Source organism: Kryptolebias marmoratus, linkage group LG3, assembly GCF_001649575.2.
Source record: "Kryptolebias marmoratus isolate JLee-2015 linkage group LG3, ASM164957v2, whole genome shotgun sequence".
In the NCBI taxonomy this organism is placed as follows: Eukaryota; Metazoa; Chordata; class Actinopteri; order Cyprinodontiformes; family Rivulidae; genus Kryptolebias; species Kryptolebias marmoratus.
The window spans coordinates 21,910,351-21,935,074 of NC_051432.1; the positions used below are offsets into that span (position 1 = coordinate 21,910,351).

The 24,724-nt window shown below is 37.4% G+C and overlaps 1 protein-coding gene across 1 annotated transcript in view; it reads right to left on the bottom strand.

The window, feature by feature from the left end:
- add3a (adducin 3 (gamma) a) overlaps nucleotides 1–19,964 on the bottom strand; it is a 93,827-nt gene extending 73,863 nt beyond the window's left edge. Inside the window, exons 1-2 of the mRNA XM_017425661.3 lie at nucleotides 19,860–19,964; nucleotides 4,169–4,210 (exon numbers count right to left, since the gene is read on the bottom strand). The gene's annotated coding sequence lies outside the window, so the exon portion shown is untranslated. The remainder of the gene's footprint in view (nucleotides 1–4,168; nucleotides 4,211–19,859) is intronic.
- Between the last annotated feature and the right edge of the window lie 4,760 nt (nucleotides 19,965–24,724).

Genomic DNA, 24,724 nt, shown 5'->3' on the forward strand with positions numbered 1-24,724 from the left:
ATCTTATAGCTGTTAACTTTAGCAAAAGCCTTTAATTCGTCCAATACAAGCTGTGAAAAATATCAACAATCTAAAGATCAATTATCAAACAAATGTTTCACTGTGGTTAAAAGGGAAATATTAAGACATTAAGTAAGACCATATGTTCTGTTTTTAGGTCTTTCTGACCCAAGTGGAGACATTAAAGAAGAGATCCAGACAAACACATTTTACGGCCAAGCTTTGTCACTTTCCCACCCACAATGAATCCATCTGCAGCCAAACTCCTTTAACTCTTTAACACTCGCATTTTTAGCGCTCAAAATCAGTCTCCAATGGAAAAACACATTTTGACTACTCCAGATGCTTTTATTTATTAGTGAAGTCTGACTAAAGGCACTGAATATTGATTATTGTGTCGCTCAGAGGTGAATTTATTACGGCTGTCAGCATTTAATACATTTGGGATTTCAGGATGGACCAGATGGAAAATTAAAACAGGATGATGCTTGCATGGTGTGGTTTTATAACCAAAGTAAATAATGAGAATATTTCTCTCTTCATTGTTCATTGAGACACAAGAAATCAAGCTAAGACATGATAATGATCATGAACGGTTTAAAACATTTTGTTGTGTTTATTGTGTTTCGTTGTGGCCTAAACCTTCAACAAATGAATGTATATTATTTAAAGTGATAAAATTCATATTTCTAGTTGATGCATCTGCCCACAAAGACCTTAAACAAGGTTCAGCACATTTCAATTACATAAATGATGCTGTATTTTTCCTTTACGACAAGCTGTCAGGACATTACCGTTCATTATCTAATCCAGACTGACCGCTGCCAGGTCACATCAGCCTGACAGAGCTGAGCTATAACACTCCTGACTGCTCATCCTCCCTTTACTGCAACTCTATTTTCTCCTCCACGGTCATGAGGAGGCTCTAATGAATCAGCCTATTGACCAGGACACAACTGTGCATTGACTTTGACACATATAAAGTGTGTGTGTTCCCACTTTCAGCCTTCTAAAAAACAAGGATGTCATTTGTTGCTTTTCTGCTCTAAAAAGTCCCAAAGACCACAAGACCTGAAAACTAAAATAGAAGGAGTTTGTGTGTTTGAATACATGTCTTTAGTCTATGTGATTAACATGTGGCCACATGGAGTCTTTGCTTCACTGGGGTATGTCTGACACACAAGTTTAACCACAAAATCATGGCGCGCACACACATCCGCAAAGCAGAAGACATACAGCCACTTCAACAAGACCACAACCCTTTTTTTTCCCTCATCCTAACACAACAGCAAACACAGAGTAACAAATCATATCAAATGCGGCTGTAAAACCCAAACCAAAAACAGTACATGCGCAATCAGGCACCGACACATGCTCACACAAACCAGCATCATCTGCACCCTGTCAGAGTGTGTGTGAGTCACTGAAGGGACAGCTGCTATTTATCAGGAAAACGCCCACTCTGATTGTAATTAAAAGAGTTTGTAACTGCAGATCAGTGTGTCAGTGCTTGGAAGGACCACTTTTGATTAATACTAATAACACAGGGTCATTAAAAATTTAGCCAACTGAAAGAGCAATTAGTCAAATAGAGAAGTAAATAAATAAATAGATAAATAAATTAATGCTGTTACATTCTTCTACTTTAACCCTCCCATGGCCTTCGGATCAAACTGACCCGAAGTTACAAGAACCTCTCAACCTCTATTTGTCTCTTTAGGAGGGTTAATTTTGGATCTGGTTAAGCTGGCTTCATGGCTGACTATGTACCGAAAGCTTTTAAGGTTGCTGGAATTATTATTTCCCTTAAAAAAAAACTGCTCTGGATTCAGGAGTTTTAGCCATTTACCAAACTATATGCAATCCTTATCTCATTAATTTGTATTTTAAAAACCTTAAAGAAAATTGTGCTAATCTGCTGCATGGTAATTAGCACAAAAATAGCTAATTTGAGAAAATTCAGCTCAAATTGGACAAAAACACTACAGGTGAAAGGCAGTAATGATATTCTTACGGCCTCAGACAATGCACTTGTGTCCTGACTACTGTTCAGCTAAACCTCAGTGTTGAATTTGATATGATCAATCACAATATTCTGTTATTGTTCACACAAAACAATGACTTTTCCTCATGTACGAGTTAGTCATGGAGTTCCACAGGGTTCTGTGTTAAGACCAATGCCCTCTATACTGACCAAACACCAAACAGTCACTCCCTAGAATTAGGAGCTACATATACTGGGACTAACAGCATGGTCCAAATATGTAAAAATGCAATTATCACAAACAGAGGAAAAGAATGATTTTATTTTCATCTGACAAAGGATTTATTATTATGACTATAGGTTAAAAGGCAAGCTGATTGAGTTCATTAGTGTGCATTACATCTAAATTTCTGCTATCAGTGGAGGATAAAAGGGACACAGAAAGCACAATGAAACTCATTAAGGGATTACATCAACAGCTGCTAAGCCACTTTCTATTGTGGGGTATTTTATAAATGGAGCATTAGAAGCTTAACCGGGAGGATTAGCTGTGGTTTGTATTTAAAATAGGAAACAGGTCCAAATCACAAAAATTACAGATTCAGTAGGAATCCTGCAGCAGTGACCATGACGACTGTGGAGGTCAGAAAAAACAAGATGACTTGGTTCACTAAAACAGTAACAAGTCCAAACAGTGGTGCTGACCCCAAAGCAGCAGGAAAAATTTAAAGATCCTCTCCAAAATCAATCAAAACTTTGAATGTCCCTTTTTTAGCTACGAGATGGATTCTGCTTCACTAAAACTCTGTTTTCAATGTACAGAATAAAATGCAGATCTTCAGTTTCAGCCAGCTTTAATTTTTGGAGCTTTACATGAAAAAACAAATATAAACATTTTCCCCAAAGAAGGACATTTGCCAGAAAGGAAACAACCATCTCAACAACAAGCATCAATGTTTATCCCTTCAAAACTGAAAAGAAAAAAACCCACTGAATGAAAGAGAAAAAAAAATCTACAGGAGCATAAAATGTGTCTTACATATTCATTATGATCATTAAAGCTCACATTTGAGGCAGACTCTATATGAGTCCATTAACTTTCTTTTTTAAACAACCCAGGAATTTAAATTTGCACTTGGTCCAGGACAGAAAATACCACAGACTAGTACTTCAGTCACACCCTGTTTTTACTCCACAGTCGTTTTTATTGCATTATAAACATGTCGGGTGTATTGTATATCTTTAAATACAACATAGACAGAATACAATCTAACACCAGGGACAACTTGATAGAGGTGAAAAGGGGACACAACAGACTAAAAGAAAAAAACAAGTAACATATTGGTAAAGTTAATTAAAGATGTTCTTTAAGAGAATTTGATTTGAGAAATGTGTTCAACTAATTAAATAAATCCAGATGAAACATGGAGACTGTTGGCTGGGAAGTCATGTGCTACAAAAACTGAAATTTCTAATCCTGAGAGGCTGGCAGTGAGATAATTAGGTGTTCTCTTTTGTACACATAATGTTGATCTGAACTGTTTAAAAAGAAATGCAAAAATGTTTGAATGACAGATAATTAAAATGTTAGCAGAAACATAACTAAAAGGTGCAGTAAAGAACATTTCAACAGCTGACAGACAGGAGAATTGTTTTTTAATTACTGAAGCTTGCTGTGTTAAAGTAGTGCTTTTCAAACCTTTCCCACAACACACACTTCATCTTCTGCATTATTCTGAACTCAAGAGAACAGACTCTTTATGGTTGTTGTGGCCAAAGGTTCGTAGGAGAGGAAAAGCTTTGCACAAATTTCTGTAAAATAAAAAAAAAACCTACCTTGTACACATAAATTGTCAAGCCAAAAGCAGTTTGGGAGTTAACCACAGACCAAAGTTATCATTTGTTCAAGACTTTCCATAAAAGTGTCCACTGCTGCTCTCCGCGTAGCCTTGGTGACCTTCACAAAAACCATAGTGATGGGAGGAGGCTTTGGACAACAGTCCAAAACTTTCCATTTCCATCAATGCTTCATGCTGAAACGTTTCACCCCCGTACTTTATTTCCCATCATCTGTGCTGTTCTGGTGTAAGATAATACTCAAAATAGAGCGGTGCTGTTCTTGCAATCAGCAGGTGCATTAAAAGCTTGAGCGGGAGCTGAGATGGTGCGGGCTGATGTTCTTACCTCTCTGGGGACTGATGACGAAGGTTACTGACGTCTCACCAACTAGGAAAAGGAAAGAAAACAGACATACTGATTTTTACTTTGTGTCTTTTTTGTGTTCAGGTTCTTCTGCAGCTAGACAATAACGTTTTGAGGCACAGTGGGTGTCTAAAAGCAAAGACTGCTCCCACAGTAAAGTCTATTCTAAATCTTAAAGCTTTTTTTGGTTTGTTTGTTTAAACCTGAGTCAGGTCTGCTTGTAATTTGATATGCTCCTAAAACTTAAAAGTAAAACCAATACTCTTAAATGCACTTCCATCAGGTGATAAGCAGTAATTTGTGTTTTGCATTTCATTTTTAAGGTGCCCTTTTGGGTACATTGGTTAACCCACAAACCTATCAACAAGCTGAGATTCAGAAAACCTCATCAATAATCAACTCCCTTACAAAAGAAACGAGTTAAAGTTATTTTATCACAAGCCCCCTAGTTGCGGTTTTAACAGTTCCAGATATTTTTGCATGGCGTTCAGTCAGTAACACAAATGTGTGTAGAAGCGTATATCTGGTGGCCCTAAAAGTGTGCTCTCAGTCGCAGAGATGAGCAGTTTCCACAATGGATAGCAGGCTGTGTTTGTGCACTATAGTGATGATCTCTGCAAGCAGCAGGAGGCCAAAAGGACTCAGTTTGACCTCGATGATCATCTATGTCATCTGCACAAACACCAACTGTGTCAACACCAGGGAGCACGGCTCACCGTAGGACTCACGAGCTGACTGATGACATGTGAGATGTGTTTTCGCTGAAGCTGCTGTGCCTGAATTCCATTTTGATGATAACAATTAAAAGGGAGTTTTTAGATTGGCCTAAAATAACAAATCAGACATACAGCATTTGAAAATAGTTACAAAACAGTGTGTTGGTAGAATCATCTCCACAGTGGTAATGGTTGGGGGGAAAGGTTTATGCTCATTTAAAAAGACAAAGCTGAAGTGTAGTGCTGCCCAAAAATCTTGATTGGTTGGTTGAAATTTAACAACTCTGAGCAATATGTTACACATTAACCCTCTCATTCACCATATCAAACAGAACGTACGTCTCTTTTATGGTCCATATTCACAGTATGATGTTGACGCAGCCACAAAGTTTTAAATGCAATCGTCCAATCAGAGGCAGAGGTGAGCATAAAAGCTGATTTGTCAGAATAAGATATTTTCAGGGTACTTTTTACAGTCTGTTACATAACTGAGAACATAATGAATGGGCGTGTCGGGAAGCTCCAGAGGATGTGAGAGTCTGCAGCTACACAAAACGTAAAAGAAATGCCAAATGGCATGGACAGTTGTGGAAACACACCTTTGCCCAGTTTGGATAAATAAAAGAAAAGTGTTAGTGGAGATGGAAAAATGAACTTTCCTTCACTTCTCAGGTGTTAAAGAAGAATTTGATTTCTGTCACATCCAGTGTGTTATACAAGACAAAACAAAACCATCAGATCACTGAGCTAATCTGCTGAGGGAAATCCATAAAAATGGGCTTTTGGCTCTTCAAAGATGTCGACTAATGACACTGCTGAAATCGCATGTTGTTCATTTTTGCTGCTACATCTTAGTTTGTAGTGATTAGATGTTTCAAAACTGATCTGAAAGTCAGTTGCAATGACTTAAAGCTTATAAACGGCGTCGGAATCACTTTTTAATACCTCTGGCAACTTTAATAACTCTTAAACTTGCGATCAAGTGTTGTTTTCACAATACTAAGACATGTTTAGTTCAACTTCATTGAATCCATCCAACTGAGATTGATTTTCTGCATTTTAGTAATTTGTGACAGCTGTATTTGCAAAACCTTTTAACAAACAGACAATTAATAAGAACACAGCTGAAAAAGTGAGACAACAGTGGTCTAAAGAAGACAAACAGTCCTCACACTATCAGCAGAAGAAATAATTTGAACATTAAATGATCAGACTGTACTCTGCCTGTCTACTTTCATTAATAAAGCCAGAACTTTCACATGCTGCAGGTAAGATGCAGAGAGAAAATCAGCACAATTACCTTGGCCTTAGAGATGGAGCAACACAACGTGACCTCCTTTAGCTCTGTTACATAAAATCCAGATAAAATTAAAAGTTATTTTTAAATAATAACTGCTTTAGTTTTACAAAAAAACAGACAAGCAACAACTCCAGGCCTTCAACTTATTAATGTAAATTAAAGGCTGCTGTTCTACACAACAATCCCAGCCCCTCATTAATCTGATTAAATCAGACGGGTTTAAAAAGATGCTGCGAAAGCCGAAATGTCGAAACTGTTCAGACCTGTCATCCTCTGATATGTATTTTTTTGTAAGTGAGAGGAAATGTTCTAAACCAGTTTTACCAACACTGTGGCTTTAAAGTGTGAAAAGAAGATAAGTGAGTCATTTAAGAAGACAACCAGAATTCAGGACACATAACATGTAAAACAATCAGCTACGGTCAAATTCTACACCGAGAGGCAAAAAAACACTCAGTCAGATCAAAAATAAAACAGGTGTGTGCTTCAGTTTTTTCTCTTCGCCATCAGTTTCAGGACAGATGGCGAACACATCAGCTTGTCAGACTGTGCTCGTTCAAGCAGGAAACAACAACAGATGATGTTTTGTAAAGTCTTGTTAGGGTGTAAAAACAAAATAATCTGTTTATCTGAATAATCACGCATGGACAAGAAAGTATTCTTCCATGAGACGGCAGAAATTTCTTTGCAACTTTTTTTTTTTTTTTGCTATTGATATAAATATATTGTTTCTAATTATACAGCCGGGCTAAAACGAAGAGAAAATACCAGCTGGTAGGAGTTCTCTCAGCATTTACTCTTAAATTGTGATATAATAAGTTTTATTTCTAAAATATGACGGAATAATTGGGGTGAGGGTCAACAATAATGCAGGGACCCAGCACGACACATCATGGTGCTCTAGATACCAATAGTCTACAACTCCAGCAGGCTATTTTAAAGCACAAACTGGTCACACTGCATTTATTTAATCAGTAGGGGGAAAAAAATAAAAGCATGACAATGGCTTATCGGTTATGTAATATTTTAAAAAAGCAAACACTATGGTCCAAACAGTTTACTACTGATAATACAACCTCAGAACCTCCCTGGAGAGGCAGTTGCCTCATTAGCTTAGATCAAATAATAACCTATGAATTCTAAATGGATTGAGAAAGCTAATTCAAACAGCAACGAGTCATATTGAATTTGAATCACATTGTGTTTATCACATAAGAGTGGCAACCACTACTCAATTAGAACCGAAAATCTTCTCCATTAGCTTAAGCTGTATAAAATAATTTTTCACAAAATCCCATGGCTTTTCCAGCTGTAGAAGCTGAAAACTTCTGCACGCTGCATGTCTAATCTATACACGTTCAAGCAGACAATTTGAGCAAACATTTAGATGCCCTAAAGGTCTGTGTGCTAATTCAGGTCTGAGCTATGAGTTACACAGAAAGCAGGCCGAAGGCAGCAAAAAAAAAAAAAAAACCTGCAGTTTTCTGGATTTTGGAAGCTGTTCTTTATTTTATTTTAGTTTAAAAATTCTCTGAAAAGAATTTTTGACAAAAAGCAAATTATTTGCATTTCTGGCTCTTTTTGTTGGAAGTTCAACTGCCTTCCTGTTGATATTTTTTAATCAAGACATAACAGCAAATTGGTTTATTTTAAACCTGTGTACATTATAAATGTTATTATTACTAAATTGGATTCACATTGTAATGTACAGCATGCACAGTGGAAGAATCAGCTGTTAGTGAGGCAACAAGCCAACCAATAATGGGTTTTATGTGGTTTATGTGATGAATAAATAAGAAGCTAAACAGCTTCCATTGTCTCTGTTTAAAGGTGCAGACCCATATTAGAGCCAAGCAAAGTGTGTATGCAAACATTAAAGACAATGTAGTAAAGAAAACATGCAGAGTCACAAGTTGACATATTAAACAGAAACAGAAGAGTTTGTGCCTAATACCTGATCTCTGAATGGTTATCCCTGAATGCAGCCACCCTATCTTTTATTCTAACATTCTGCCTCTTACATTACAGTCCCAGCCCTCAAAATGTGTCTATTTTGTAACCTGAATCACAAGAAATGAGAGGTGTTTTATACGGCTAGACATCTGATTTTATGGGATGGAATTCAACCCACAAGCATTTCAACACCTTTGTCCTAGTTTTGAAGATGCAAGTACAGTCACTGATTTTATTGTTTTTGATTTGTTATGTAAGACTGAAAGAAACAGGAACACAATCCCTGAACTCATAAAATTCACAACCTAAAAACTCCCAAACCACAGTGAGCTAGTTTGATTACAATGAATGAAACAGACGTTTATGTGACAAAAATTAAATTTGGATTTGTGGGATTAATCAGGCTTCAGTTTCTCTAAGTGTCCCAGTGAAGTAGGCACAAAAGCAGCATGTCCTCAGAGTTTGGATATCTGTTGTTTCATAAGTCTGTCAGGTTCAGAAGCTCGTCTGCAGAGACACGTGCATCAACACAAGAAATACAGACCCCTGCCCAGCTGGGACTTCTCCATCCCAGACTAACAAAAAAATAATCCAAACTGGATTAACTGAGAATAAACTGTTTAGAAAAGATCCCCAATCATGGAGAGTTCAGAGCAACACTGAGGGTTTGCAGAAATGTGGGTAGAAATACGATGCTGTAACCAAAGGTTCACTAATTTAAGCTTCGCTGCAGCGAGTTAGAGTTGGACTAAATCACTTTATTAGAGTAAATAAGAACAACCACATTAGTTAAACCACAGATTATTTCCTGCTCGACAGATAAGTGTCCAAGGTGAGGTCGCTAAAAGTGTAAAGACATTAAATGTTAACTATTGTTCCTATCAATGACAGTTTAATGCTCCTCTTTCTCTAAGGTTGATTTGCCTGTTTTGGCCGTCGGCCACTTAATACAAAGCATTTCGGAACAGATCTATGAGACAGCTGTATTAACAGGAACAGAGCCGTGCTGAGTGATGGGTTCAGGAGGAGTCCATGCCACAAGGCTGGAAACAGCCCCATCAAGCACTTAGTTTTGTCATCATTTATTCATTAAAGGAAAACATCTTGAAAATCTGATACATTACTAATCCTGCAACAAAGCTGTAGTTTAAACTGTTTAATCGGCACACAGGAAAATACATTTAGTAACTGCTAAAAAAGCATGCAAACGCAACAAGCCTATTTGTCAGCCTTTCCACTTACTGTGGAGACGTGAGGCCACGAAACTGATTTTGTTCCAAAATATAACATCAGCTAAAACGTATGACTTCATCTTTAGAGAATGGCAGCAAAGTTCCTCTGATCCCAAACTGCATGACATCACTTCAACAAGTGGAAAACATTTTTTTTGAGGAAGGGTCGCACTTAAACAGGAAAACAGAAACACGGTACGTGGAATATTATTTGACCTACGCGTGTTTGTATGTTTGTCTAACATCCAGCACAAAAAAGTATCAGTGACTGTCCTGAAAAGACAGAACAAAAGATGGGTCGCATCCTGTGATTTCCTCTGCTGAGTTAAAGGAAATTCTGCCTTCACGTACTTCCCATCCTGCGACAAAAGTCCAAGACATGTGACACGACACGCATCTGATAGAGTATCTCTCCTTTACTCCAACCAGACGCATCCTCAGTGGAAACTGTGTGTCCGTGTGTGTGAGAGAAAGAAAAATCCTCAGGATGCTGAACCAGAAGTACAGACGGTGTGTTTATTATGTGAATCCACTTTCTTAAAGTCAGCATTGCACTTGGCTGTGACTGCTGGACACTAGTTGGTGATTAAAAATTGCGAGAAAATGAGCAAATTCTCAGATATAGTCTTACTGATTTCTGAGAGTTTATAATGAAGCCACCACCCATGTGGCCCCGTTTTGCAAGGACAAATTTTTTAAAATCACAGTCTATTTTTCTGTGCACAGCTTGTAAACTGTATTCTAGGCCTATTTTGTTGCCCGCCTCCATCCAGATCCTACACACCTCAGCCTGCAACATTCACTACAAAACACCTGCCCTGAGATGTGTGGCACATGCCCTATTTATGCACCAACTGTAGGAGTTTGAGAAAATACATTAAATGTAAGCAATGATGCTGGTGCATCCCCTGACAGCTAAGGTTATCACAGACCTGGGATTTCTCCATCGGCCGTAGGTAAATGCCACTGCTCATCATTTTTCCATTTATCAGGATAGGAGAGCTGAGAGGGGCAACAACTGCTCAGCTCATGTGGGCGAGACCCACACTTCATTGCGCATTTTATTTTGTAAGCAATGCAAACAATGCATACAGTGGGAAGTTGCACATATATAAACAGCTCTGGGGTTCAAGAATTGTAGCAACTAAAGTGAGAAGGGTTTGAGATAGCTTCCAGATGCCTGCAGTAACTCAGTGACAATTTTAGAACAAAATGTGTCTTGCAATTTTAAAAAAGTAGCTATCAAGAGTTTATTATGGAGGTTTTCTATAAGAGTAAAACTCTTTAAAGGTAAAATTATAACAATATTCACAATGTAAATGACACAGACACAACTGACTGCAATTCATTAATGTATTACAGATAAAAGCTGAAACAAATTTGTAGGTTTAAATAAATAAAACACTGAACCAATGAGACACTACTTGAAGGATTTCTGTACCAAAATAATAAATTATAACTTAGTAAGGACAATATTTGTGATCTTAAGTCTATTACATTCTTACAGCATCTTTGTTTTGAAAATTAAATGTATTTTTAAAATCATATTGTTTGACTAACGTATAGATAGTGTTTTGAGATGTTATAGTAATGTTTTTTGACAAATACAAGGTATTTTTCAAAAGCAGCATTAGGGTGGATCTGTCCTTTACACAACAGTTTAGTTGAAATATAAATGTAACGCAACATTGCTCCTTGAGTAACTGAAACTTGTAACACACAGGGAACACTGGGTGTGACAGGATGCGGGGCTGCTTCAGCTGTTTATTTCTGCTCAGACGCACCAGATCCCCATTTCTGATGAAACTGACAGGGACGAGAGGGAAGAGCTGAAGGAGGCGAGTGATAACCTGTGGGAGCTACGACAGATGGCGGCGCTGCACCTGTGCTCAGCAAACGCCGACAAACACATCTGTTTGTCGCTCGAAGACTTCGGTGGATGTCAGTTTTAGATGCTTTTGAAGAGAAGTGCGAATTTAAATGAAGATGTGCAAACACAAGAAAAACAATAAAAGGACCGACTATGAGAAAAGTTAACATTTTCACTGTAGATAAAAATGTTCAAACTATCACTAAGAACCTGCTGTAACACAGACAAACTCTTTAAATGTACAGCAGAGTGATCTGATTTGCAGATCCACTGACCTCAAGTGTGAACAGAGGAGGACAAAAGGTCAGAGTTTTATATCACATTGAATCACATTCAAACACAATACACTAAATGCTATATTGTAGCTGTAATAAAAAGGAAAGGTCACACTGATTCATGCCAGCCGTGCTCTAAATGGACTCAATTTAAATCTTTAATCTGACTTTGGAACAGCCTCCTGCACTTTGAGATATCTGAGCCTTCAGCACCATCTGAAACAAAAGTGAAGTTTAAAAGCGACGTGGTACTTTCATCTTTATCCTACCAAGTCGTAGGCTCAGACAGTCTTTAGTCTTGGAGTTTTTACAATCGTGCAGGATGGAATCCAGATAAATGCAGGAAATGTCAGAAACACTGAAAAGCAGTTTCACCTCTTTGTGTAGAAGGCTGATGCAGCAATTATTACACCTCTATTAAGAACCAACCTTGATGTCATCATGCATTGGCACACAGGAGCACAATGCTGAAATTCCAATGATGTCGCCTCGTAAATCACCACCCTTAAACACATTGTAAATTTACCAAATAGTCTCTGTGTAAACCTTAAATATTTATTTTTTAAAAACCCACATATACTGTAACTGTTTTGACTGCAAAGCAAAACTGTCAGCACTGAGAGATGCAGCCTTCAAACGGGGAGGTCTTTATTCTTAAAGGGGGACAGGAAGTGCCCAGGTAACAGGTGACCTACACACTAAAAGATACCTCCATTAAAAGCTGCAAAAAGAATATCCAGGGGAAAGGACTGCTCAACACAGCCAATAAGAAACAAATCGATGCTAAAAGGCCTTAATATTTTTGAGAAATCCACACTTAATTTATCTTGTTTATTCCTATAAAATTCCTATAATATCTTCTTTAACCAAGTAAATTAAGCTACTAAACTGGTGAAAGTGCTCATGTGTAAAGGGCACAGGTGTGCTGGATTTATAAAGCAAGTCAGAAAACTGTTGTCATTGCAAAGAAGAATGAAATACAATACTTTTTTATTTTGAAAGCTTTCCTGACCTTTCTGATTTTCCATGACAACAAATAATAGGATAACGGCATGTACATAAGAGCAACAACATGGAAAAACGCAAGATAAAACAAGCATCATTAGTTTTAAATATCATTTATCGCCAAGGCCAGATTTGTCTACATGCTAAACAGATACACAAACAGAAGTGGCTGACTAGCATGAAGCATGAGTTCACAGTAATGACTCATCATCGAGTCAAAACAACTCCGATAGCCACCTAAATGTCAGCGCTGCTCGCAACATGACATTCAGATTCATATCCCCGACCTGTCAAATCCAGCTCACTGAATTGATAATGCCAGAACATGAAGACCTCGGCAGTGCTGACACAGCACCTTGTGTTGTTGGTGCTGAGGATGATGATTAGCATTTGTAAACAAGCTGTCCCAGTTAGAGGTAGGTAAACAGAGGAGCACAGCACATACGTGCCCACACTGACACCAGAGTTCAGCAGCACAGCTGAGCCCTGAGCTGCCAACTGGGATTTGTCACTAGGTGAGTGATTTAACAACAGAACAGTGTAAGAGCACGTTCGTGTGTGTGTGTGCAGGCACATAATCAGGAACTGAGGCATGGGTGTGCCCAGCAGATGATGTGGTAAATGTAGGTGTTTGGTCACAGAGGCAAAGCAGGGTGTTTCCTGGATGCACAAGGACAAAAAGAGTTCATATACAAACACAGATTTCTATTTCCTCTTTTTAAACTAAGAAAAGTGGTTTTCCCAGGTCATCGATGAAACTTTGTGTCACACAGTTAGACACTAAATTATGTTTACTGAAATACAACCAAGAAGACTTTACCTGGAAAACAACAATTGCCACAAAACCCAAGAAACTAATTACCATGCACACTGGACACATTGAAATTAAACAGGAGACATCTGGAATCATTAAACAGGAACATGTTCATATATGCAGATGATACTATGAAAAATAATTAGTATCTATTACTTATATAATGATGCACCATTTGTTGTACCTGAAGGTTGAATCTGACACCAAGTTGTTTTTTGTTTTAGCTCTTATCTGATGCATGTGTACCAACACAATTGAGGTTTGATCAATATCCACTGAAAAAAAATGGTGGTCCAAAATAAACTAATAGTGAGTTCAAATATTCCAAAATTTAACCAGCTGGTGGTCAACCAACCAGAAAAGTACTGAGGTTATAAATGTTATAATATTTACAATTTACTATTAAATTTATATGATGTCTATAATAACTTTTCCATAATACAAAGTGATAAAACACATAATACTGAGTACTTAACATACTTTTTAACACTTTTTAAAAAAAAACTTGCTGTAGTTTTTAATGCTGCAAAAACACATTGAAGCTAAGTGTGGAAGTGACTCTAATTTTCATATTTTGCTGCTATCACTTAGTCCATAGGTTTAGCAAATTTACACCAAAAGCAAGAAGCATCCTAGATTTATTTGTGATCAAGAAAGAGGGTGAAGTGGTGGAGCTATCAGGCCCATCAAAGTCAGATTTTTCAGGGGTATACTTAAAACTTTAATACGATTGCCTTAAAACGCATAACAAATCAACAGTAAATATGCCAACTACAAATAAATTCACAAATGTATTTACTCAGGAAATAAATTAGGTGACAACCGTTGTAATGTCAATTTTAATGGTATTTCAAGTTTGGTATTTCTTTATTTTGATAGTATAGTTTTTGGTAATATGTTCCAGCTTTCCTGAAATTATGACATACAGACTTTTGAAGAGGTGTTTCATTTCACTGAGTATTATCTTAACCACGATCCCTTGTGACGCTGATTAAATCCAGAGGAGATGCTCAACATCTATGGTAACTGGAAAATCTGACAACTGTCTATTCCTGCGTCCTTCTAAATTTGTTTTACCACCTCTCCTTGACCCGATGACGTCTTCAAACAAGATCAAGGCAAAGCACCTAAAACAATAGGGGGTAATTTATTTATGTTTTTGGACTATTCAGCTGTACCTTCAGTGTGGTGGATGGGCTTCATTGTCCTAATTTGCTTCATTGGCTGCATCTGTGAAAGTCTGGATAGAAGGCATGCCCTGTGAGGCCTGCCAGAGACATTAACCCTGCTGCTACAACTCCTTATGCTTTTTTTCGTATGTACCTTTTATTCAATAGAAACAATTACATTTTATTAGTTTAGTCTCTATGGTATGTTTTGGACCAATGAGCCAAGTTGTAACACAACAGTGAAAAGAGAAGATTTAAATATAACGTCCGTGCATGCAGTTCAAGCTTTCTATCACATTCAAAAATAGCAGCAGTACATGCATTCCAGATCCTCACAAAGAGGGGATCAACACCCACAACAAAGCCATCAATAGAAGCTACTCACATGCCCACAAACACACATATGGCTGTATATGAAGCTGAGCCCCGTGAGGAATGAACTTGTGTTTCAATCCTCACTGTACAGCGTATATGCAAGTAATTTGGCTCTGCCAGTAAATATGTGAAATGACAGTCAGTCAACTGAATGGATTCGGTGACCTGGAAGATTTCTCATCTAATCTACATATTAATGCAGACCCTTGGGGCACAGTAATGGAGAGGCACACTCAGCCTCATGGACACTTAACATTGTGACTGACAAAATGTCCCAACAAAACACCAAGTCAATGCCATTATTATCTGCTCAACTGGAGTATTTTTATTACCAATACAACTAATTAAAAACTCAACTATCTCTGACACTAAGCTTATATAGAATTATTAGACAGCTCCGTTTGCATAATTCTACCCATCAGATCTTAAAAAAGCAGATTGTTGTAGTTTTACCATGAAAGAGCTGCTGACTTTCAGCTCAAACCAGCTCAGCTTAATAAAGTCAACAAAGTTGATAATAACTGTAATTTCAGATAAGATGCAATCAATCACGAGCACTTCAGGAGATTAAAACAAGTGTTGCTTGGTGGAATAAACATTCTCATGTCAGCTTAAACTTTTCAGGAGTAATGTTAGGCTCACAGAGAGACACTTTAATAAGGTGACAACCGAGAGAGGATCTGAAGAGCCGCTGTCTGTTGTAAAGCTCATTTGGCCAAAAACTTGGCACTTCTCTTTCTAAAGTGGTCAGAGGTTGACCCTGTTGTCGTGGTTACCCCACTCTAATATCTATGCAAAAGCCTTTTAGCTGCACGGGAAGATCCACTGCTGACACACTGCTAGACAGAGAAAAGCTTGAACTCACACACATGCACAAACATTCAATGTGAAACCAATGCAAGAGTTTACATTTCTACATTTTAACTGTTGCGCACACAGTCAAACACAAGACAGCAGGCGGCTGCCTTAGATGCTTTCTTGTAAATCACCCACCAAATGATAAGGTTATTCTAACTCCACCCCGTTAGGACCTCCGGCTTGGCAACCCAACAACTGTGGAATCTAAACACTCAGCCCACATACACGTAACATCACACAGGACCCTGACTGTGGATAAAAAAAACAGCTTGACACAGGACATTTGTCAGCTCTGTTTGACATTTTTAATCAAATGAACCACGGTGAACAAAATAAAACACTTAGGATAATTAAAGGCCTAGCATTCCTTGAACTAATGCATATCGCCCACCGTGTTCCATGCCAGTGTTTTATTTAGAAATGACAAATTAATAGCTATTTTGGTTAAACTTTGAAAATAAAATTATGCACAATCTCATGTGATATCTCACATGACCTGTAAGCACACGGACTGTGTGTTGGAAATGCCCGTCAGCTACCACCGCACCAAACTTTAGCTAAATATCCATTAAAATGACTGAGGAATTGTCATATTTGTGTAGGCTAAGGTTGAGTTGCTGTGGCATCCATCTTGAATTGGACTAACTCCAAAAGTTAGTCAGTTGTAGATGTACAGCCAACATTTACTTTATGAAAGTTTTATTAAAATCTGTTCTGTGATTCGTGAGATATATAAACAAAAACACAAGCAAAAACAGTTTTTCTTTGCCTTTGGTGGCAGCCAATAATAAAAAATACACTCATCTTCTCCCTGCATGGTATATGCTGTTGTTTTAATCAATGTCTGTTAGGAAAAAAAAAAAGAAAACAGTGGGCTAAGAAAGTCCAAAATGAAAGAGTCTAATCTGTTGAAATATAATCTGCTCTACAAGGTTACTTGTTTCATTTTTAAGGGAACTACTGAGAGCCACAAGAAAAGTGTTAAACCTTACATTTGTTTCAATGTGTACTGATATGGTGATAAAAACATTCCCCTGATGTTTCCCATCTGGTCTCACTGACTCTAAGGGATGCTAAAGCGTTGAGTTCAATTGTGTCCAACTGAGAAGGACTCGCTGCCGTCAGACCAAACCCGTAGGTCCTCGTCAAAACATGCCAAGTGAAGTGAAAACCCAACATAAGACAAGAAAATCTCAAATAATCAAATGAAGCCACTTGTTTGCAAACTCGAATGTTCCCCAACAAAAGGAAAAACAGAGTCTATGACTCCATCAAATTACAGTGTGCAGGGAGAGCGAAGCCACATGTTTTTGATAAGTCCTTTAACAGAGCAGGGTGAGGTAATGATGAAGTCATCTGTGTCCTCTGGACAGGTTCATACTGACTGGGCTGGGCGGATTTTTAAAAGCTTCAGGCTCACCAACTCACGTGCTTTATAACTCTATGAGATGAAACATAGAAAAAGCAGAGGGTCTTTTACCACAAATGGCTGCCCCATCGGATCGGATGAAATATGGTCATCAATGAGGAAAGATCAGCTGCAACCAATCAGGTCAGCTAACTGAAGCCAGTTGGTGATAAAAGACTCGGGAAAAGAGTGAAAACACTGATGCTGGCAACATTTACAAGCACAACTGAGAAAAAAACAAAAGAAAAGTGGTCTGAAGGAGGTCAGCGTGCTTGAAACGTGATGAGAAAACAAAAGTTAAAGTCAAATACAGTATTTGTGTGTCGCACATATAAAATTTAAATCAAATTCACATTTTCTTCAATGTTATGTTCACCTGTGCTACTGTGATTTTTGTGCCTACCTACAGTCTTATTTACATTCATTTTATACCCCTGAAAACACTCATACTAAACTTCATCACAAAGTCCTCTTTCTGTTCTTCTTGTTCTGCACCAACTTGATTAGCTTTAACTGAAGTGTTTGTAGAAGGAACCTTTGCAAAAAACCATGAAGAAAATCATAATGGGATCAAAATGAGAGTGACCAGAATACCGGAGTTTAATTGCATTAGATAGAAATGTCATTTATAATAAGCTCTAACATCCCAAACATTTTAAAATGACAAGAAGTTGTTTAACTTATTAGAGCATAAACTTGACATCAATGAGATTCAATAAACTAAGAGTCCGCTGTTCTGTTTGTTTCTTTCTCCTTAAACTTTGTTTCTGGTTAAAAATTAAAAATACATTTTACTGCAGCTCCATTTAACATGGACTTTACCACCTTCTGATACAATATTGACTTCATATAACTGGGTTTATTTGGTGCATGGAAACTGATAAAAAAAAAAAAAAAGATATGCGTTTTCTTGGCAACATACATTAGTTTTCTTCAACTTGTCAGTTAAACAGAGAAACAGCTTTAGTTGACATTTAGTTGACATCATCAGGTCATCAGGTTTAATGCATGCATTAAGCTGCAGGGTTGGACCCGGAGTAGAACAGGGTCCAACATTTAGTCCTGGTCACAGCACGGCTTAGATCCTGAAAGGCTGGATTTCTTTTATGATTTCAGAAGTCTCAAAACAATCAAGATGCCACACGAGCTAAACAGTGAATTTCAAGACATAATAATAAAAAATGAAAATGAAATATAACAAACTTGTGTATAGGAGCTAATAAATTTGTTTAAATATACTGTACTGTGGCAGAAATGGAGCTCCGGAGGTTTAAGTTTTTAGGACCTTTTCAATATAAACCATGACAAGTTGTCCATTTTTCTTTTCTTCACTTAACAAACACAAGCTACAGAAACCAGAGACCTCACCATCTCAGCTCCCTGGAGACTCAACCAAAGACAATGTTTAAAAGAACATTACAAAACACTTAGAGGACAAACACAAGAAACAGTGGAGTTTATATTGCAGAGGACGGAAAAATAAATATAGTATGTTTGCGTTTTCTGTCTCTTCCGACACTGGCTCTGGGTTAAATATCCCACATGTTGAAACTCCCTGAAGGACCGTGAACTTTTGGGCCACTTTAGTCTAAGTGACTCAAAGAACCACGGGTAAACAGTCTTAAATTTCAGGTCCATATGGTAAACATTGAGCTCAGCAGAACAAAATAAAGAATGAAAAAAAAAGAAGAAACAGATGAAAAACTTCAGTATATCAGAGTACAAAACTTTGATGATAATTATCATAATTTCTGGAGCCTTTTTGGAGTTCAGACAGACAAGCTTTGGTGTGGAAATGGATATCCTCTGAGAGCCATTAAAACACTGAGGAATATCTAATGTACAAAACCTCAGAGGAGTTTGGGTGCAATTTCAGAGAAGAGAATAAGAAATGGAGAAAGGAGGAAGGGTGTCTATATTTTTGATCTTGACAAGGGGAAAAAGAAAAAGAAATGGATCTTAAAATTGCATAAAGATGCCATTTGCATGTGTGGTTCATTTTCAAGACACACATCTTAGAGAAAGTGTCTTTTAATGCATCCATGCTGGAGGAACTGGGAGGACAATCATATGTTTATATGATAAATACAACCGACAGCTGGTCCTCTAGTATTTTTCTTTAAGGCAGCACTTTTTGAAATTACCTAAGTCAACATGATGGATGTTTTTAAAGTCCTTACATGTTCATGGTTCTGATGTGCTTGATTTTACCTAAAAGCAAGTCATTTCTTTAATATTAACCATCCATTAAGTGGCCTAAAAGCACTCATTTTTCTAAATGACAGCATGTTATTACTTTAGTTTTATGTAAATCTCTCAGCTGCAGGAGGTACTATATTTAAAAGCCTTAATACTAAGTATGAACCATCATGTTGACGGTATAAAGCAGATTACGTGAGCATTTAATGTTACATATTCAGTACATTTTGTGCTAAGATGCTTTCCATAGAAACTTTTAAAGAGCTATCAGGACTTATTAATAGTACTGAACGTTTTGACCAACTTTAAATGGAAATGTTATTGATCATAATTTAATCATTAATGTTATAAAAGCTAAATAAAATATTCCCTTAGCACTTTGACAGAGCATTTTATATTGTTAACGCGATTTAAAATGCCTTTAAACTGCATGAAACACACAAACAAAGTTATTGTTACAGTGCATTATTTCATCTTAGAAATTAAATTATAATAGTACCTGGTATGAGGCGAGTCTTTAGACAGATCTGCGGACACACACGCCACTTGTCCTGTCCCCCGGACCTTTACTGATGTGGATTTTGGTTTGAATTCAATGGTTCCGCATAGGACAACTTTCACCGATCTACACTCATCACGATGTTTTCGCCCCGCTGCTAACAGACTGTGCGTCCAGCGCACATGATGTAGAGATCTACTAAACCGGCTAAAGCGGAAACACGGGGTCACTATATGGCAGGAAGTGGAGTCTCATTCACCGAAACTGGAGACGCAGTTTCTCGCAAATCCCTCGCCTGAGTTAAGAAAATACGCATGATTCAGGCGGGTAATCGAGTTGAATTATTTATGTTTGTTCCTGATTTAGACACGCAGAGAGAAGATAGGACATTTTGTTTATGACATATGCGCGAACAATGCGGTTTATCTTTTAACGTGGAGACACTATTCCGTACACAATTTACATGTTGTTTGCAAAAATTGCACAATTACCAAAGACATACAAACTGCCAGCAGCATACACTGCATGTTGTGTTTATTATTTAGAATTTGACAGTAAAACTCAGTCATAGGCTGAGTATCGGTGTAAAGTGCATAGTTTTTTTTAACTGTATTGCTCTATCGCCACCTAGTGGCCATGAAAGTTTACGGTTCATTTGTGTTTCATTTGTGTCTATTTTTATGTTCTTTCAAATAATTTACTGGTTTGCAAATATATGCTTTTTATTTATCAATCCTACAAATATAGTTTGGACTCACAAGTCCTGTATACCTCAGTGGTTAAATTTTATCAGAGGAGGTACACACAAAATGTTTGTTTTTAGTCTTTTTGTTTGTTCTAAAATGTAAAAAAAAAATAAATAAATAAATGTCTACAAACAATTTTTTTATGTAGTATTTATTAAAACTTAATAATGAGTTGCATTATCCCCTTTTTTATATTTGTTACAATTTGTAAGTAGGCTTCACGACTCTGGACAAGTTTTAGTTCGTGGAAAAAGGGCAGAAATGTCTGTGTTTTAGCTGGATCAGACCACAAGGTGTCACTGCTGTGCAAAGCAAGGCAACATGAGAAGAACTGAATCCACTCAGCTGCTGCATCAATGGGTGATTTCACCTGATTGCTTTGTTCCCAATTAAGCACATACCTGTTTGCACACCTGGTGGATGTGTTGTCATTTAAAATCAGCGCTCCTTTTTTCGAGGCGCTGTATTTGAAGAGAAATGTAGAAGTTCAAACATCTGTATTAGTTCACATGGTGGGCCCAAGTCCCAAACAGAGTTATAAAATAAAGTAGAATAAAACAGTGTTCCAAAGACATAAACAGAAGAACAATAAATGAAGTGATTAGAAAATTTAACACAATGTTTTGTTTATTTGAGGATGTAATCAAAAGGCCAATCCTTATATTTATATTTAGACCAACATTTGAGAAAGACGTGGTTTCTGCGCTTAGTTTTATTATGACCTTGCATGTAAATAACTGCTAATTAAGAACATGACCTCCGCTGTCATGTGTTGTTATTGTAGAGTCACACAAACCGTGTTCATCAAGTCAAAAACAACAGTTGCCGTTCCCGATGAAACAGGACAGGGCAGAAAGGGTGGGTTGGGATCAAATAATTACGCACCAGATGAAGGAATGGTTTTGCATAAAATGACCATCCCTTCTTCAGAATCAGAGCGTAAACTTCCTCATTCCACAAATATTTTCAGGCTTAAAAACAAAACTAAAAGAAGAAAGTTTGAGATTTCCGATCAAACGCACTCATTTCATCATTTTAATCAGTGGATTTTTATCAGTAACCGCAGGGCAAAAACAAGAACATGTAAACTTGTTACATTGTTTTTTGTTTTTTTTTAACAGTTCTCTAAAATCCAACGAGTAATACTGCTTTAGAGGATGAAGGGATGACTAAATAGGGCACATTCTAAAGAAAAACTTCCTTCTGCTTTAATTAGTTAATTGCCCGGAATTGTTTTTGTTTTAGGAGACACACACAAGTGCACAGCAAGCAATGGTTAAAAAAACAACAACAGCTTCATAAATTATGCCTTGTGTGAATCAGTCCCTTACAGATTTAAGTAAAACTCGCCTTCAGCAACAGAATGTCTTCTACACAGCCGTGTTGTCTGTTTTAAATCTGCAACAAACCTTTGCTTCTTTCACGATTAACAAACTCAAACCTGCTACAAACTTTGACAAATGATGACTAAATAAAGTCCACATCTGTCATTTTAATGCAGCAGCTACTTTTGTTATTTGAGCTCAAATCTTTCTAAACAGATAAAAAAAAAACAGATTTAATAAAATGGTCCAACTCAGGTTTTCAGCTCCAGTTTCTCAGTTTAAGGCTACAAGCAAATAACTTCAGGTGTAAACTTAAACATTCTTTAAATTTCTTTAAAATATGTATACATATGCAGCACCGAGCAAAGGCTTTCAGGACTCTTTTGAAAATCTTTTAAAGTGTTCTTGACCAACACTTTTTCAGGATTTCTGATGATCTTTTAAAAAATGTTTGCCGTTGGTTGCTTTTACTTTCATTTCCTGTCCGAAGTGAGACCGTTTTCAGAGAACTGGTTATGTTTTGTTTGCATCCTAAACCACTGTGAAAGCAAAGTCCAAAGGACTCAGGGATGGTTTTAATTTTTGCGCAGTACTATATAAAAATATGTGTAAAGTGCATCAACGCGTGAATAAAAATTCCCCACAAACATTGGTGTACGTGACATGCTGAGAGAATGTGTTTACTGTGTACCAACTACTGCACTGACTCAACGCTGGTGGCCAAACTTATATATCCATTCGTCCATTTTCTTCACCCGCTTCTCCTTTCCGGGTCGCGGGGAGCTGGTGTTTGTCTCCAGCAGTGGCTGTAGGCGGGGGACACCCTGGACAGGTTGCAAGTCCATCACAGGGACACATAGAGAAAAACAAGACAAACAACCATTCATGCTCTCACTCACACCTAGAGACAAATTTAGAGTTACGAATTAACCTAAAATGCATGTTTTTGGTCTGTAGGAGGAAACTAGAGTACCTGGGGTAAACCCATGACAGCACAGGGATAATATGTAAACTCTGAAACTTAATTATTACTATTATTATTTAAATAGTTTCGTTAAGGGCAATTTGAAACTCACACAATATGCAAATCCACATTCAGTCCTTAAATGCACCGTTGGAAAATTAGATAAAAACATTCATTGGCAGCTCTTTTCAGTAAAGTGACTGGCTTTAACAAAGGGACGTAAATTGCAGGACAGTCACAGTTTCATGACTCACAAGTTTCAGTAATTGGCTTTTATTGTTTCTCATAACAAGATCAGGATCTTCAGCGAAGTCGCAACACCTGAAATGTTGTGGTTTTAAATGCCGACACGCCTCAGCAAATTTGTCAAAGACTCAATTAGGGTGTGTGTTGTAACATTTACTACACGAGTGAAGCTTTGTGCACTTTATGTCACTTATCTGATGCTGCCGAATCATTTTTAAGAAGAAAGCACAAAATGGAGAAAAAAAGGCGTCTCCACAAATCACCAGCAAACACGAAAAAACAGCTGAATGAGCTTCATATTTCACTGTCTTCACAGAATCCTCTTTCTGACCGATGAGGAACTGATGTGTGCATCAGTGTCGAAGCCCAATTATGATGAGGGTTTGAGTCAACCATGGGCGAGATATGTGTCTGCCTGTTTGTCCAGCTTTGGAATGAGGAACACCCAATGACCAGTTTGACATGTTAAAAAAACACAGATCTGTCAAAGTGTGTCAAAGCATTCAGATGAGCAATACTTCCTTCCCAGCAGGCATGCAAAAAAATCTGAAACATATCTTCTCTATCGAGAAATACATCTGTGTGTCCTGATAGACACACGGAACTCTGAGATGGAATTCTAAAATTCCTTTTCCGAGAAATGTCGACACCAGTCACGTCTGTGGTTCCTAAAAGAAATTAATCAAAGTTTTAATTCACCAGGTTAGGCTGCTTCTCTCTTATTGTTCCTCATCTCCATCAACAGCCACACTCAATAATGTTTCTGACTGGTGTAAAATAATTGAAACAAAATCCAAGTTTTTTTCAGTCTTTATGCGTTATCTCAAGATCCTTATGAGATTTTTGTTTTTCATGTATGTCAGGTGTCATTGCATGCATCATTTTGTGTTTTGTTACTCAGTTCTGACGTAGGAATCAGTCAGAAAAAGCTAACAAGATTTAAAGTTGGGCAATTTGATGCCAGTCTACTGTAAAACAGACATATTGAGCCCATTTCTTTTGCTGAATCTATAAAAGATACCAAAACATTTTACAGTTTGACATATAAAAGGGTATAAAAGGGACATACAGGAGAAGATCAAGTGAAGGACGAGGCATCTGTCATGTCCCGTGTCAGGTCTTTGTTATTTGTTATTCATGATATTCAAGTCCAGGTAGTCCTTGTTTAGCCCGGACACCTCTTCATATGTTCTCCGTTTGTCTGATTTCCCCATTTTTCAGTCACACGCTTCTTGTGCTAGCGACAAAGCATGAGTGAAAAAGCAGCCAAAGGCCAATGAAAACCTTTGAAAAACCTTCTGACCACTTTAAAAGATTACAACAAATCTGGCTCATTGGATGTAAAATAAAAAGAAATAAAAGATGGTTATTTTTTTATTTAGTAGTACCATAGAAAACATGTAGTACCACATCAACATGTGTTAATACAAATTTCAAGCAGAGCATTAGAGTACATTTGTTTATTGTGTACCAGATGCTGCACTGGCTCAACACTGAAGGCCGAACTTGATAACTTTTTCCATTAATTCTGATAAGGCAAAGTCTAATTTATTTATATTACGTATTTCACAGCAGAGGGTAAGA